Here is a 14,733-nt window from a genome sequence, read left to right as displayed (position 1 = left end):
CTGTCTTCCTTTTTAAGCTCCACACCTATGCCCTTCCTACGAACTTCATATGTCTCACTACCTTCTTCCTCTCCCACTGTCCTTCTTATGTCACCATCGATAATACCAATTCTCATACCTTCTACCCTAGTGCACATGTGCCTCAGAACTCTGTCCTTTCTCCTCACCTTTATCTCCTGTACATCGCTGACATGCCCAAACCACCCACACCCAACCATCTCCTTCAGTATGATGATGACACCGCCTACCTTGCCCTCAGATCAATCCTTCAAAAACCCACACAATCATAATAGGACGTACCATGCCTTCCTTCTACTTCACCATCTATGACTCTCCTATCCTACTTACTCTCACCATGAAATAACTTGGCCTCGCCCTTGGCCATCATCTCATGTGGACTCCCATCTCCTCGTCATTCAACTCATGGCGCACTATAGGCTCTGTCTCCTGAAACTCCTGTCTGGCCAGACATGTGGATTGCATCCTTCCACCACCCTTCATACCTACAAATCTTTGATCTGTGCCATCCTTTGTTAAACCACTGTCACCCGAATCTGTGCCCCTCCTAAATTTCACAGAGCCACACACTGTGCCTTGCTTTCGATATCTGTCTCCCATCCTCTATGACGTCATCCCTTTCCCATGTCTCCTCCTTTTCCTTGAACACATCCGTATCCACTACACCAATTGCCACCTCGATACCTCTCACTCCATGGTGTCTCCTTTCTGTGCCTGCTGCTGTGCCTCTACCGATGTGTCACACACACTCTGTGTCTCCACACCCTCCAGTCCCAAAGAACTTTCAGCGTCTTCCCATCTCAGATGATGGCCTGATATTTTCTCTTCTTTCCAACTCTGACCATCCCCTAGGGCTCCCCCTCCTTTCCCTCCCCCTCTGCTGTATCCTCCCTCCCTGTCCTTCTCACTTCTCCTTTCCTAGTCCTTGGGCTCTTCCCTGCCCTTCCGGTCTCCTGTCCCTTGGGGTGCTACTGGCTTGCCCTCCTTCCATTCCTTCCTGCTCCCCTCCTCCCTTGACCACCCCATCACTCCCTCCTCTTCCCCTCCTCTTTGACCTCCACTCTCTTGGCAGGTCCTTCAAGCTTTAATCCGGTCACTCTCTGTCGCTTTTGATGCCCGCTGTATATGTTACATAAGTGCAGTGTGTATTTGGTCGTCCCATGTGCCTTTCATACTGTGAACGCAGTTTTTAATTGCGCTCCTCGTGCCACCAGTGTTTCTGTACTACGCCTTTGTCGAGTAGCATTTTGATTGTATGTTTATTTTATGCAGACATGCTTCGCTAAACTACCCCTTTTTGTGTACTTTAACTCCAATTGTTTCCCTTCTGATGTGTCAACCTCTTCTTTTGTCCCCATATTGTTCGTATTTAACGTTTCTCCAATACTAGTCTCTTGGCTGAAGCCCACCCCTGGCACCCAACACATGGGGCAGGGGTATGAAATAACAATAAAGAAAGAAAATTACCTTTGGTGTAAGTTTTGCCACAGTTATCTGACGATGGTTACTCGAAAAGCGTCATAAGTAAAGTTTTTAGCGATCAAGACAGTGCCATGGAATTACTACATGTCAATCTTTATTTTATGAAAATGACTTTTAAAGAAAGAAATTGCTCACTTTTTTCATGAATTAAAAGAAAATTCTACGACTTTCCGGGGCCTTGATATACGAGGGTAAAACAGTTAATATCTGAAAAGAAGTTATAAAATTGTATTGTAATCAAATAGGAAACTTACAAGAACATAATTTTTGGACATAGTCTCTTTGCGTTTCAGCGCACTTGGCTCGTCGTTGTACAAGCTTCCTGATGCCCTCATAAAAGAAGGTTCTCGGTTGAGCTGCGAGTCAGGAATGCACCGCTTCTTTCACTGCTTCGTCCGAGGCAAATCGAAGGCCCCTTCATGCCTGTTTGAGTGGACCAAACAAGTGATAGTAGAAGGGGTTAAGATCTGGACTATATGGAGGATGATCCAGTACTTCAAATTTGAGTTTCTGGAACGTTTCAGCAGTGTGGGGAGCAGTATGCGGACGGGCATTGTCGTGCAACAACACAACACCTTTTGACGGCAATCCTCGGCGTTTGCTTCGAATTGCAGGCTTCAGTCTGGCAGTAAGCATCTCACTGTAACGTACACTGTTTACTGTTGTGCCCCTTTCCCCATAATGTTCCAGTACTGGACCTCGTGCGTCTCAAAAAAACCGTAAGCATCAGTTTTCCTGCGGACGGATGGGTCTTGTACATTTTCTTGCACGGTGAATTTGAATGTTTACATTCCATACTCTTCGGCATGTAATGATGAATCTATGTTTCGTAACCAGTAATAATCCTGTCTAAGAAGTTGTCCCCTAGGTAACCATAGCGATCCAAATGTTTTTTGCAGATGTCCAAGCGCGTTTGTTTATGCAACCGTGTGAGTAAATTTTGGACCCAACTTGCACAAACTTTATGAAATCCAAGTCTGTGGATGATATCGTGGGCAGAATCGTGACTAATTTGCAGACGATTTGTCACTTCGTCAATAGCTGATCGTCCGTCTAAGAGAATCATTTCACGTGAACTCTCAATGGTTACTTCATTTGTGGCGGTAAACGGTCGTCGGGCTCCTTCATCGTGCGTGACACTTGTACGACCATTTCGGAATTTCTCAGTCCATTCGTAGACACTCCGGTGTGGCAAAACACTGTTCCCGTACTGTACCCAAAGTCTTCGGTGACTTTCGGCCCCTGATACGCCTTCCGACCACAAAAAACGGGCCACTGAACGTTGCTCTTCTTTGGTGCAAATAGACAGCGAAGCAACCGTGATTAACAGCACGGCAGCGATAACGAAACTATCCTAGCAACTTGAAAATTGAAAAGATATAACGACAAATAAACAAAGCATACGTCATCATAGTAAAACGACAGTACTACCAAAATAAACCAAAATGTAACTAGATTGCGGATACTAATTGACTTACCCTCGTATATTTTTATACGTGTAAATGTAGTGGACACAGTTAACATTTCACAGTGATGAGCTTGATGGAGGTTATTACTGAAAACTTTTATTTTCAAGAAAAAGATACCAGGATATGTTTAACTGATTTTTAGTATTAGTAACTGAATTACAATTTGAAGAGTACTAGCGGGGTGTATGCCAGCTGGAGCTAGTAGTGGAGTGGGAGGAACCGGCGCGCCCTCGCTTAGAAAACTTATTCTAAACGGCCCGTGGCTTCTGGAACATATACAAAATTCTTCTGTATTTCCCCTTGGGTAACTTGACGAGATAAACACGGATAAGTTCTGCAAACATATTTGTCTCACAAAAATTATGTACTAAAACATTTTATGAACTTCTTATTGCAACAATGTATAACAATAGGTTGTACGGTTGAGTAAAGTTTTACAGTGGAGTAAAATGATGAATACGTATAGAGAACTTTCATCTATTAAGTATCCCTGCAGATTTTTTTGCACTAGTCACTATTTTATAAATTATTCATAAGAAAATTCAATTCCGGATTGTTGATAGCAAAGATGACACACTGCTGGCCATTTAGAATCACTTTTCAGACCAAGCAAGCGCCTACGCCACGTCTCCGCCGCCCGATCCAGTTGAATCTCTCTACGCTTGCACACTTCACTTTTATTACTCAATTACTAGTACCAAAAATCAATAAAACATATAGTAGTATTTTTTCCTCGATGATGTAAGTAGTTAGTATTAACAGCCATCAAGTGCATCGCTGTAAAATGTTAATTGCGTCTACTAGATGAAAAAAGTTATCTTGGATTCAGAGTGCCGTAGAAATTTTCCTTTTTAAATTCGTGAAAAAATTTCTTCATTTTCGTAAAATAAAAATTGACATTATTAGTTAAGGAAACATACCCAAGAAAAGCGTAACTTTTTCGAAGTAATTTTCTGATAATTAGAACTAATAAAATCGTAAAAATTATTTGATAGCATGGTAGAACAACGCTTTTGCGAAGCAAACAAGCCTAAAACCATTATTGTAGGGCCCTTGCTGAGAAGATCTAGTCAATTATCTACAGCTCCTTTTTTTAAAAAAATCGATGTATCTCGAAAAATAATATTTTTTTAATTTTTCAGACAGGTACTTTTTTGACTTCCCGCGGGCTATACTTGCAGTAAATACCAAGTTTGGGAATGTGAAAATCAACGAGATTTTTATTATGAGTGTTAACGAGATTTTTAACGGTGTTTTCGATATGTCTCGAAAATAGCCAATCAACCAATACTTCTAAAAAAGCGGTTGAAAACTCTTTTTATGACTTACATCTTTCTCGTTTAACGTTACAGTTTTTTACTCACTTAAGAAAAAGAGTTTTTCGAAACTGTGCGGATTTTTTGGCCATGTTCGCCGTGTTGGAACGAGTTCAGTGAAACAGAAACGCAATTTAAAATTTAATACCCATATGCAAAGGTTTTACAGGTAATAATTTTTGCAAATTTAACATTAAACCGTTACAGAATGTTTGGACTAAGAGCTCAAAGAGAGGACTCTCGGCGCGGGCCTACCTGCTTCCACAAGACCACGTGTTCGAAAACAGGTCCGACCGTACCCTGGCGCATCAACAGTATCATTTTCTCCATAGACAGGATCTCTGGTCCTTAGGCCGACTGCCGTTGTGCTTCCTGAAGCATGAGCTCTCCTGGAATCCCTTAACGACCATTTGTCCAATGCCTGGGAACCTCGCCTTCGACGCTGCTTGAAGCTGGCAGTAGTCGTTCTGGAGTAAGGCCCAGCTTTGTTCTCTACAGCTCAAACCTGGTGGACTTAGGTATTTTGACCCGACGCAGTGCAAGCATATTTAGAGGCAATTAGTTCCTCGTGAACCGGTACTTTGGCTCTTACAGCTGGGATAGTTGTCAGTGGCTGACAGTCAACTGGGCTGACATATCAAACCCACTTCAAAGACAGAGACTTAATTGTTAACTTTATTTTCTGTTGTGTAATTACACTTTAAAGGAGGAGGTCATTATATGTTCACTTCAATTAACCTGCTTCTCATTGTCTACGTGGGTTTTTGGTTCTTTGCGTCAAACCTGCCGTGGGCCACTTCAGCACGTTGACTGCTTCAGGATTTCAGTAAGAGTGAGGTTGACTGACCGTACCGGGTAAAAGGTCAGGGAGGCAATAATTCCACACACCAAAAAAAGTTTTGCATCACCCCAGTTCTCAGAACTCCTGAAGACAGACGTTGACTGTGGATATCGTATCACAGACACAGTTCCTTTGACTGTCAGTAAACCCGCCCAAATATGTAAATAACCACGCATGAGCAGCGCCTATTAAACGGTGGGGGTCCGATAGCCGATCACTTCCACCAGGAAGGAGGTACACGGCTCGTCTGTAGTTCAACCATGCCTAGACAGTCAATACCACGGTTCGATCGCGTCCGCATTGTTACTTTGCGCCAGGAAGTGCTCTCAACAAAGGAAGTTCAGACATGAAGGAGATACAGAGAAACAGGAACTGTCGATGACATGCACCGCTCAGGCAGCCCAAGGGTTACTACTGCAGTGGATGACCTCTACCTATAGATTATGGCTCGGAGGAACCCTGACAGCAACTCAACCATGTTGAATAACGCTTTTCGTGCAGCCACAGGATGTCGTGTTACGACTCAAACTGTGCGCAATAGCCTGCATGATGTGCAACTTCACTCCCGACGTCCATGGTGAGGTCCATCTTTGCAACCACGGCACCAAGCAGTACGGTGCAGATGGACCCAACAACATGCCGAATGGACCGCTCAGGATTGGTATCACGTTCTCTTCACCGATGAGTGTCACATATGCCTTGAAACAGACAATCATCGGAGACGTGTTTCGAGGCAACCCCGTCAGGCTGAACGCCTTAGACACACAGTCCAGCGAGTGCAGCAAGGTGGAGGTTCCATGCTGTTTTGAGATGGCATTATGTGGGGCCGATGTACGCCGCTGGTGGTCATGGAAGGCGCCGTAACGGCTATACGATTCGTGAATGCCATCCTCCGACCGGTAGTGCAACCATATCGGCAGCGTATTGGCGAGGCATTCGTCTTCAAGGACGACAATTCGCGCCCTCAATCGTGCAGATCTTGTGAATGACTTCCTTCAGGATAACGACATCGCTCAACTAGAGTGTCCAGCATCTTCTCCAGATATGAATCCTGTCGAACAAGCCTGGGATAAATTTAAAAGGGCTGTTTATGGAAGATGTGACCCACCAACCACTCTGAGGGATCTACGCCGAATAACCGTTGAGGAGTGGGACAATTTGAACTAACAGTGGCTTGATGAACTTGTGGAGTGTACGCCACGACGAATACAGCCATGCATCAATGTAAGAGGAGTGCTACTGGGTATTAGAGGTAACGGTGTGTATAGCCGTCTGGACCACCACCTCCGAAGGTCTCACTGTATGGTGATACAACATGTAATGTGTGGTTTTCATGAGCAATAAAAAGGGCGAAAATGATGTGTATGTTGATCTCTATTCCAATTTTCTGTACAGGTTCCGAGGTGATGAAACCAAAGTGATGCAAAACTGTTTTTTGATGTGTATACTATGCGTCTGCTATTGCTACAAAAACGTACGTCCGTCTTACTTGTGAGGTCTGACCGAACTCTCCTAATTTTTTAGGTTTCCTGGCTGGTCCTAACCGCCAGCTAGTTTGCAGGAAAGGTAGCCCTATGCTCATGGTGTCCTTCTCCAAATCAAGCAGCCTCTCTAACAGTCACCATCTTTGTTACAGTTTGCAACGAATTGTATTAAAATTAACGTGTCTCAGTATTGCTCATGTGCAGAAATAATAAAGATGTGTTATTTCTGTCTCACTCGCTTTGGGGACACACAGAAAATCGGTAGACAAAGTTTTCTTTTTAATTTTGGTTTGTAACACAGATCCTTAAATAAATTAATGTAGATTAAGACTGTGTGCCGGACTGGGACTCGAACATGGAATCCACGCTGCAAAAGATATAGATCTCAGGTTAGAGTCCTGGTATGAATACAGTTTTAATCTGCCAGAATGTTTCAAATTAGCGCGCACCCCACCGTAGATGGAAAACTCATTCTGGTGATAAGTGTAGTATCACAAACTCCTTTGGAGGTATATTATGCATCTGATCCAAAAAGAAAGATTCTGAAGACAGGCAATATTCCCAGCAGATTTTCAAATTAACCTGTCAATAACATTGCAGTAGTAGCAATACGTAGAAGGCAAATTGAAAAGCAGCCTTCCAGTAATCCGGTATGTCGTCAGGGTAAAAGAAGTGCAAGCCCTTCGTAAGAAAAGCGCACAAATGAACGGAACATTGAAAGCTGGTTCATTATCGATACCGCCATGTACCAACAGAACACGGACAAAAACAAAAGTTTCACCTTGCAGTGAAAGGGAACACGACGTGAAAGTGCAGTTGCCCGCTCCTAGTGTCAAGATGTGCAACCAATTTTAAATTTGAAAATTGTAAACTACGCGTGCTCATAAAGAGTTTTGAATATCTTTGCAGATAAACAGCTTAATATTGTTAAGTTTTCATTGGAGTACGTTGGTTGATATGTCATAATGAAACTTTGAGAGGAAATGTCCTGTTCAGCCTGACATTTGATTTCAACAATTCGCAAAAATCTCCATTAATGGATTTGATACATTCGTATGACATCCCAGGAAACAACATTTGTTATCTGCCAATACCCTTAATGAATTGCTAAATGCAGTGTCGGATTTTGTGGCAAGCGCTCTTTCGTACTTGTGAAGTAACTGTCTAAGAAAACAGTTGGAAATGTTTATAGCGACACAAATAGGAAATGCAAAATGTTTTTGTTGTAACAGTAGAGAAAACTATGGATAGTTTTCTCATCGTGCTCTTGTGTGTAAATATTTCTTAGCAGTGGTGTTGAAGCAATAGCTTGCTTTGTTACAGAAGGTTAAGAACGACGGAAGTTCATGAAGTCAGAACCGCAGAATAGAAAAGTGCTACATGGTTAGCACCACAGACTCTACACTCAGTGGCAGCTGGTAACAAGCCGGCAGTCAGCGCATTGGTGCGACCGGCTGAATAACAAGCTCCGGTAACGAGTGCCGAACCTGGCAGACCATACTAGCGGGCTACGTTCTCGAGTTTGAATAACAAGCGAAAACACTGAGTATCGTTCGTTTATTTTTACGTTGCAGCAGAAATAAAAACATATACCTAAATCTCCCAATATGGCGTTGCTACTCTACAATTAGTGAAAACGAAACTACAAAGTCGTCTGCACTACGGCACTTGCTGTCACACCAAACAGTACCGGCCAACACTGCCGATTCTCTGCCCACACCTCTCCCTTCAGCTCATGCTTTTGTAATGGTTACTTTTATTATTATTATTATTATTATTATTATTATTATTATTATTACCGAGCGAGGTGGTGCAGTGGTTATTGCACTGGACTCGCATTTGGGAGGATGACGTTTCAAATCCCCATCCTGCCATTCAGATTTTGGTTTTCAGTAATTTCTTTAAATCACTTCAGGCAAATACAGGGATGGTTTCTCTGAGAATCCTGCAGCCGATTTCCTTCTTTCTGCTTTCGTAATCCGAGCTTGTGCGCCCCTCTAATGACCGCGCTGTCGACGGGACGCTAACCTCTGATGTTCTTTACTTCCATCTTTCATATCTTATCATCTTTCCCGTAGTTTGAAATTGCGCTGAAACCCGATTTTATGGAGGATTCAGTACATCAAAATTAAAATCGGACACCTCACTGGTGGTCAGTATGCACGCGTATCACGTTCTTAATAAGCTCACTGGACAAAAAAATTAATCAGTTCTGGAGAAATATTACACTTATCATTTAATACCGTGTAATTACGCCCTCGGACTTGATAACTATCAGGACTCGTTTAGGAAGTGAGTCCACAAGATTGTGCTGGTACGTTGCATCCAGATTGAGACACTGGCTGAGGATTTGATCGCGCAGTTCCACCAACGTACGGGGATGCTTGTATTTGCGTTTTACCTCTGTTCCAACATGTCTATTACATTTTCTATGGGGTTCAAGTGAGGTGAATTCTCTGGCCAATCGGGATGTAATATGGTGGAATGTTCAGAAAACCTGCCACCTATTCTTACTGTTGTCTTCCTGAAAAATAGGGGTATCAGTGGAATACTTATCATGCAAATGTTGACTCAAAGGCAACACCTGATCATTTAAAATGTTTAAATAACCGTACTGCTTCATGTCAGTGATCACCTTCTCAGTTAACAAGCATTTTGTTCTCATTTAAGTGTATGGCCGAAAAAGTCAGCTTTCAGAAATTGTGAAACGAACCCTGTCGTCCACAAAATGGGTATTCCTGCAGTTAACCATTTCGTTCCATAGAGCGTGTGACAGAATTCTTGTAAATTAGGAATAGGGCACCTGTTAGGTCTACGTGGCTCTGAGCACTATGCGACTTCTGAGGTCATCAGTCCCCTAGAACTTAGAACTAATTAAATCTAACTAACCTAAGGACATCACAAACATCGATGCCCGAGGTAGGATTCGAACCTGCGACCGTAGCACTCGCTCGGCTCCAGACTGTAGCGCCTAGAACCGCACGGCCACTCCGGCCGGCTGTCGTCCAGGACCGCGTGCCACAAAGAGCGCAGATTCACCACGAGATCGGGAAACTCGCAGACATCTGTTGTCTATTGAGGCCTAGCATTGTAGTGTGTGAGTGAGACAGGCGAGAACCTACGTCACAGGGAAACCCAATGGGAGCCGTTTGTGGCCAAGGAGAAAAAAAAAATGTTTAGATGTGTATGAAATCTTATGGGACATAACTGCTATGGTCATCAGTCCCTAAGCTTACACACTACTTAACCTAAATTATCCTAAGGACAAACACACACACCCATGCCCGAAGGAGGACTCGAACTTCCGCCGGGACCAGCCGCTCAGTCCGTGACTGCAGCGCCATAGACCGATCGGCTAATCCCGCGCGACAGCCAAGGAGACGTAGCAGTATTAATATGGCGGATCTAAGATCGGCCATAAAGGGAAACATTTATGGAAACTATTTAATTATGTAGTAATGCAAAGACTGAAACTAACAGTAATTTTAATCTACCACCTTTCATAAATTTTCATGGTGATCCCAGTAAAACTTGAATGTTGATCATATCTATAATAGTTTAGGATTTACTGTTAAAGTCAAATTCACAAGTTTTGTAACAAAGTCGTGAATACTAAAATCTGAATGCTTTAGTCGATCTTAAAGATCGACATTTCATATAGAAGCGCATTATTAAAATGACAAATTTTGTAAATATCATCTCTGTAACTTCATTTCTTTAAAATGATATAGTAAATTTAAATTACCAATATTTTCAGTTAAGCATCTGATCATCATTTCCTCCACACTAAACACATTGAACGATGACAGCATGACACTGTATTGAGTCATTTGGTAATAGAATATTTGTTGTAAAGTTTAATGCATAATACTCACTTTTGTTCTTTACTTATCAGAGAGCACATTGGTGCAAGGTTACTGGCCATGACATTCAAAGTTAAGAAGGACATTGTATCGGTTTTATGTAGAAGAATTTAACGTTTATTACGTAGTGGATATTATTGTAACTTTATTTAGAACGTGAAAGTGGTCAAGCTTTGATTATTTAAATATGTTAAAATGTAAAATAATGTAGAATAAGCTGTAGCCAATCAGATGGATGGCTTCAGGAAAGGGAACTGCCCTAGTCAGTTGAGTGAGGATATTCGCCTCGACGGGGAACGCGGCCGGGAACGAGCAGACGGACAGTGCTGGTGCAGACGCGAAAGCGGACAGATCGGCTCGAGACACCAAAGGGTGCAGTTCAGATTGAGACGCGATAGCGGACAGTCGGTCTCTAGGCAACTAGGAAGTGAAACGACTTAGGAAATTTCGGGTTGTGTGGTATCGCGGGACTTAGTCTCTGAGCGGTGAACAGCCGCACGCCTGGTGTTAACTCTAACTTTTCGCGTAAATATCGAGGTGGAGTATTGTAATTCGCGATGACATTGTGAATGATCGAACTGTGTGAAATGGATATGCACTCGAGCATAATAGTAATTCTAAATACGAGCACTTTCGCTATTGTTTCTGAATAAACATTATTCTAGCCAAATCGCAACTGTGTGGCCTACAACATTTATGGGTCGTTAGTTTAGTTCCCAATATTATTATTACTGTTATTATATGTTATGTTAACGCTGTATTTCGCAAACTTGCCATCAGCCAGGCAATTTAACCAAAGTGTCACAAGTGTCTAATTTAGAGCGTGTAATGCGACACGTGCGGTTCAACCCCCCGGCAAGTTTCAGCCAAGACATTTCGACGAAGAGGAACCTCATGTGAACCCGAACATCTTTTTGATGTCAGCTCGCAACCTCTGAGAACGGTCCAATTCATGAAGAGATAAACACCCCCAACACATACAGACCCACTGCCGGTTTGAACCTGACCTAGTACCAGTTACGAATGCATCTGGCCTTAGGTGTACTTGACGACGTGCCTGAGTATAAGCAAAAACGTGATTCGTCAGACCACACAGCGTGCCGCCTGTCAGCTACTGTGGTGTCACCGCCAGACACCACACTTGGTAGGTGGTAGCCTTTAAATCGGCCGCGGCCCGTTAGTACACGTCGGACCCGCGTGTCGCCACTATCAGTGATTGCAGACCGAGCGCCGCCACACGGCAGGTCTAGTGTAGAGAGACTCCCTAGCACGCGCCCAATTTGTACAGCCGACTTTGCTAGCGATGGTTCACTGTCTACATACGCTCTCATTTGCAGAGACGTCAGTTTAGCATAGCCTTCAGCTACGTCATTTGCTACGACCTAGCAAGGCGCCATATTCAGTTACTATTCTGAACAGATAATATTGTGAATCATGTACCGTCAAGAGCGACGTTCATCATTAATCGATTAAAGTTAAGTATCAAACTAATTACTTCCGCTTTCTGAATTCTCATTCCTTGTCATGTTCCAGACCTCACGTCAGTATGGTTCTTCCCTCCTCGTGCTAGCCTGCTTGAGCTAAAACGCGTGCATTTCGGCCTCCACTAGCAACACGGTGATGGCTCTTCTGCCAGCACAACAGCTACTGTTCACGTATGACTTCTAGCCCGTTGAAGACGCCCAGCTTTATGGGCGCGTGTCAGGAATCACCTTCTGCGGCGTGTCAAACTCCACATGTTCATTGCATGCAGTTGCCGACGTATGTCTCGTAATGTTCCCTCGCTAACAGATTGGGATGGGCCTTTATTTACTGCTTGCAGCAACTCCTGCCCCGTTTGGAAGCGATTTAGTTTCACAAGCCATAAAACGCGCCTTCGGTTTCATTCACTCCGGATATTTTTCCGTCCAAAATTCTGACGTCATGTTTCGTGGTCGCAGGTGTTACACTACTGCTTATGAACACATTAACAGTCCGCTTCGAAACGCCAACAAATCCAACAACTTCACATGTCGTATGGCCACGGGCACGGCAAAACACGATTGCCCCTTTTTGCCATGGTCACATCCTCACATTTACCCATGTTTACGTAAGATGTCTGCTTGACACATAAATGCCTCTCTGATGGCTGCTTCTTTATGCTCACGTAGAACCAGTGCATGGACGGTTGAGCACTTGACTAGATCGCTGCGCCATCTGTAAAGGCACAACGATTCAACTGAGCCTGCGGTCTGGAGTGAGTAATTTTTGTCCAACGAACTTATGTTGATTCAGCCGTATATACATGGGAAGAAAAGACCTACAAAAATAAAAATTGACAGCAATACTTTAAAAGTTTCTACACATAACTGAACGTAATGTTGTCATTTGTCTATCAAGCGATTTCCTGTGATTAGGGGAGTAAAAATTCGAAACAGCATTTTGTCAACGCAGAATACAGGTTGCTTAAAAAAGAAATCACTTCATTTAATAAGACTATCTCTTCCACATGAATGAAGACAGCAACTTGGGGTGGATTTCAACTTACTCACTGAAAAGTTTACTTTGGCGCCTGTTGAAGTTGCTAGATCATATGGCTGCAGGTGGATTGTGAAAAGAACTCACATTATCGCTAGTTCATTACGCACTGAGCTTCGAGTCCAGATAGCGATAACACGGTAACGAAAGGCCTTTTGCGTTGTCCGCCTCGACAGGCGTAATACGGTTACAACTGCGCGGTTTGATTTTCTTAAAAGTGTGCTGACTGAACGATAATCCGTCGTAAGGGTCACAGGGAGTTCGCATTCCACCATATTTCTGCATTATCGCCCGATTTCCTTGTGTATGAGTTTTTTTCTGAGGGTGTTTAAAGACTTCACCTGTGTGCCCTTCCTTCCAACAACTGTCTGGTGAACTGTAACGGATGATATGAGACATTTGTGACTGCTGAAAATAAAATGATTAAAAAGCAACATCAACAACCAGTTAGATTCAGTAACATTTTTTCATGTTATTTCCGATTTCGGACGACAAAGCTCGTCTTTCGATAGCGTGCACACTTTATTATTACAAAAATCAACGTGGAGTGCATCATTATTGTTACATTACGTTCAATACTGATGCCTTCGAATACTTTATACTTGTAAGATGAAAAGCTGACAGTAGCCTATCTAAAGACGAGCTCTGTCGCTCGATACCGGCAATGGTGTGGAAACAATATTACTTTAAATGAGTGCTTGCTGTTATGAAATAATTAATTTTTTATGAAAGTAAAAGCTAATGCTCTAAACGCGAGTTAGTATTAATTAATTAATTAATTAGTTAATTAACGGAAAGCTGCGTAGATTGTACGGGATTATGACGCCCACCAATTAGGATATTAGCACCGGTCTTACGTTTATTCAAATGGTGTGGTTAAAATTCGTTCAACCCAGAAACATGACGAATACATAAAACTTTTTCCCACAGAGTATACAACTGCAGTACATTTTCATTAATTTTCACCAACTTAAAATAGATCTATTGTCCGTTTTGATTACATTACTTAAAATGACCAATTTCAGTTCAACATGAACCATCTTCTGACCCGTTTCTGTACGATACAAGAGTAATCCTTCCATTATCAAATTCACAGGCCATGTCACTTTCTTTGTTATGTGACGTAGCATATGAATTTCTTGATACTGGATAGGCTGCTCTTACAACCGACACAAACGAATCTGAAGATAGTTCATGTCAAACCGAAATCGGCCTTTAAAGTTAATGCAGTTGCGATTGAGAAGTTGTTTTAAAAACAGTAGCCGGCCACGGTGGCCGTGCGGTTCTAAGCGCCCCAGTTCGGAACCGCGCTGCTGCTACGGTCGCAGGTTCGAATCCTGCCTCGGGCATGGATGTGTGTGATGTCCTTAGGTTTAAGATATTCTAAGTCTAGGGGACTAATGACTTCAGATGTTGAGTCCCATAGTGCTCAGAGCCATTTGAACCATTTTTAAAACCAGTAATTCGGATTTGTTCTCCAGGAATATTATGCCAGTTTCTGCAAAGTTTCAGCAACTGTCTTCAACAGCAACCATATTGCAAATAACATACCAAGTAATTCGAATAAATGTTCCGCAACAAAACAAAATAGTATCTATTTATTTTTACATTTTTTTCCACCTGGCAAGATAATAATCCTCATGCCCTCTCATACATCTAACCAGAGGTCGTTAGTGAGTCACCATTACAATATACTTAGCACATAGACAATTTATAATAACAGTAATTGTTATTATTGTCATT

Source organism: Schistocerca piceifrons, chromosome 8 (genome assembly GCF_021461385.2).
Source record: "Schistocerca piceifrons isolate TAMUIC-IGC-003096 chromosome 8, iqSchPice1.1, whole genome shotgun sequence".
Lineage (NCBI taxonomy): Eukaryota > Metazoa > Arthropoda > Insecta > Orthoptera > Acrididae > Schistocerca > Schistocerca piceifrons.
Note: the sequence above shows the minus strand (reverse complement) of the source record.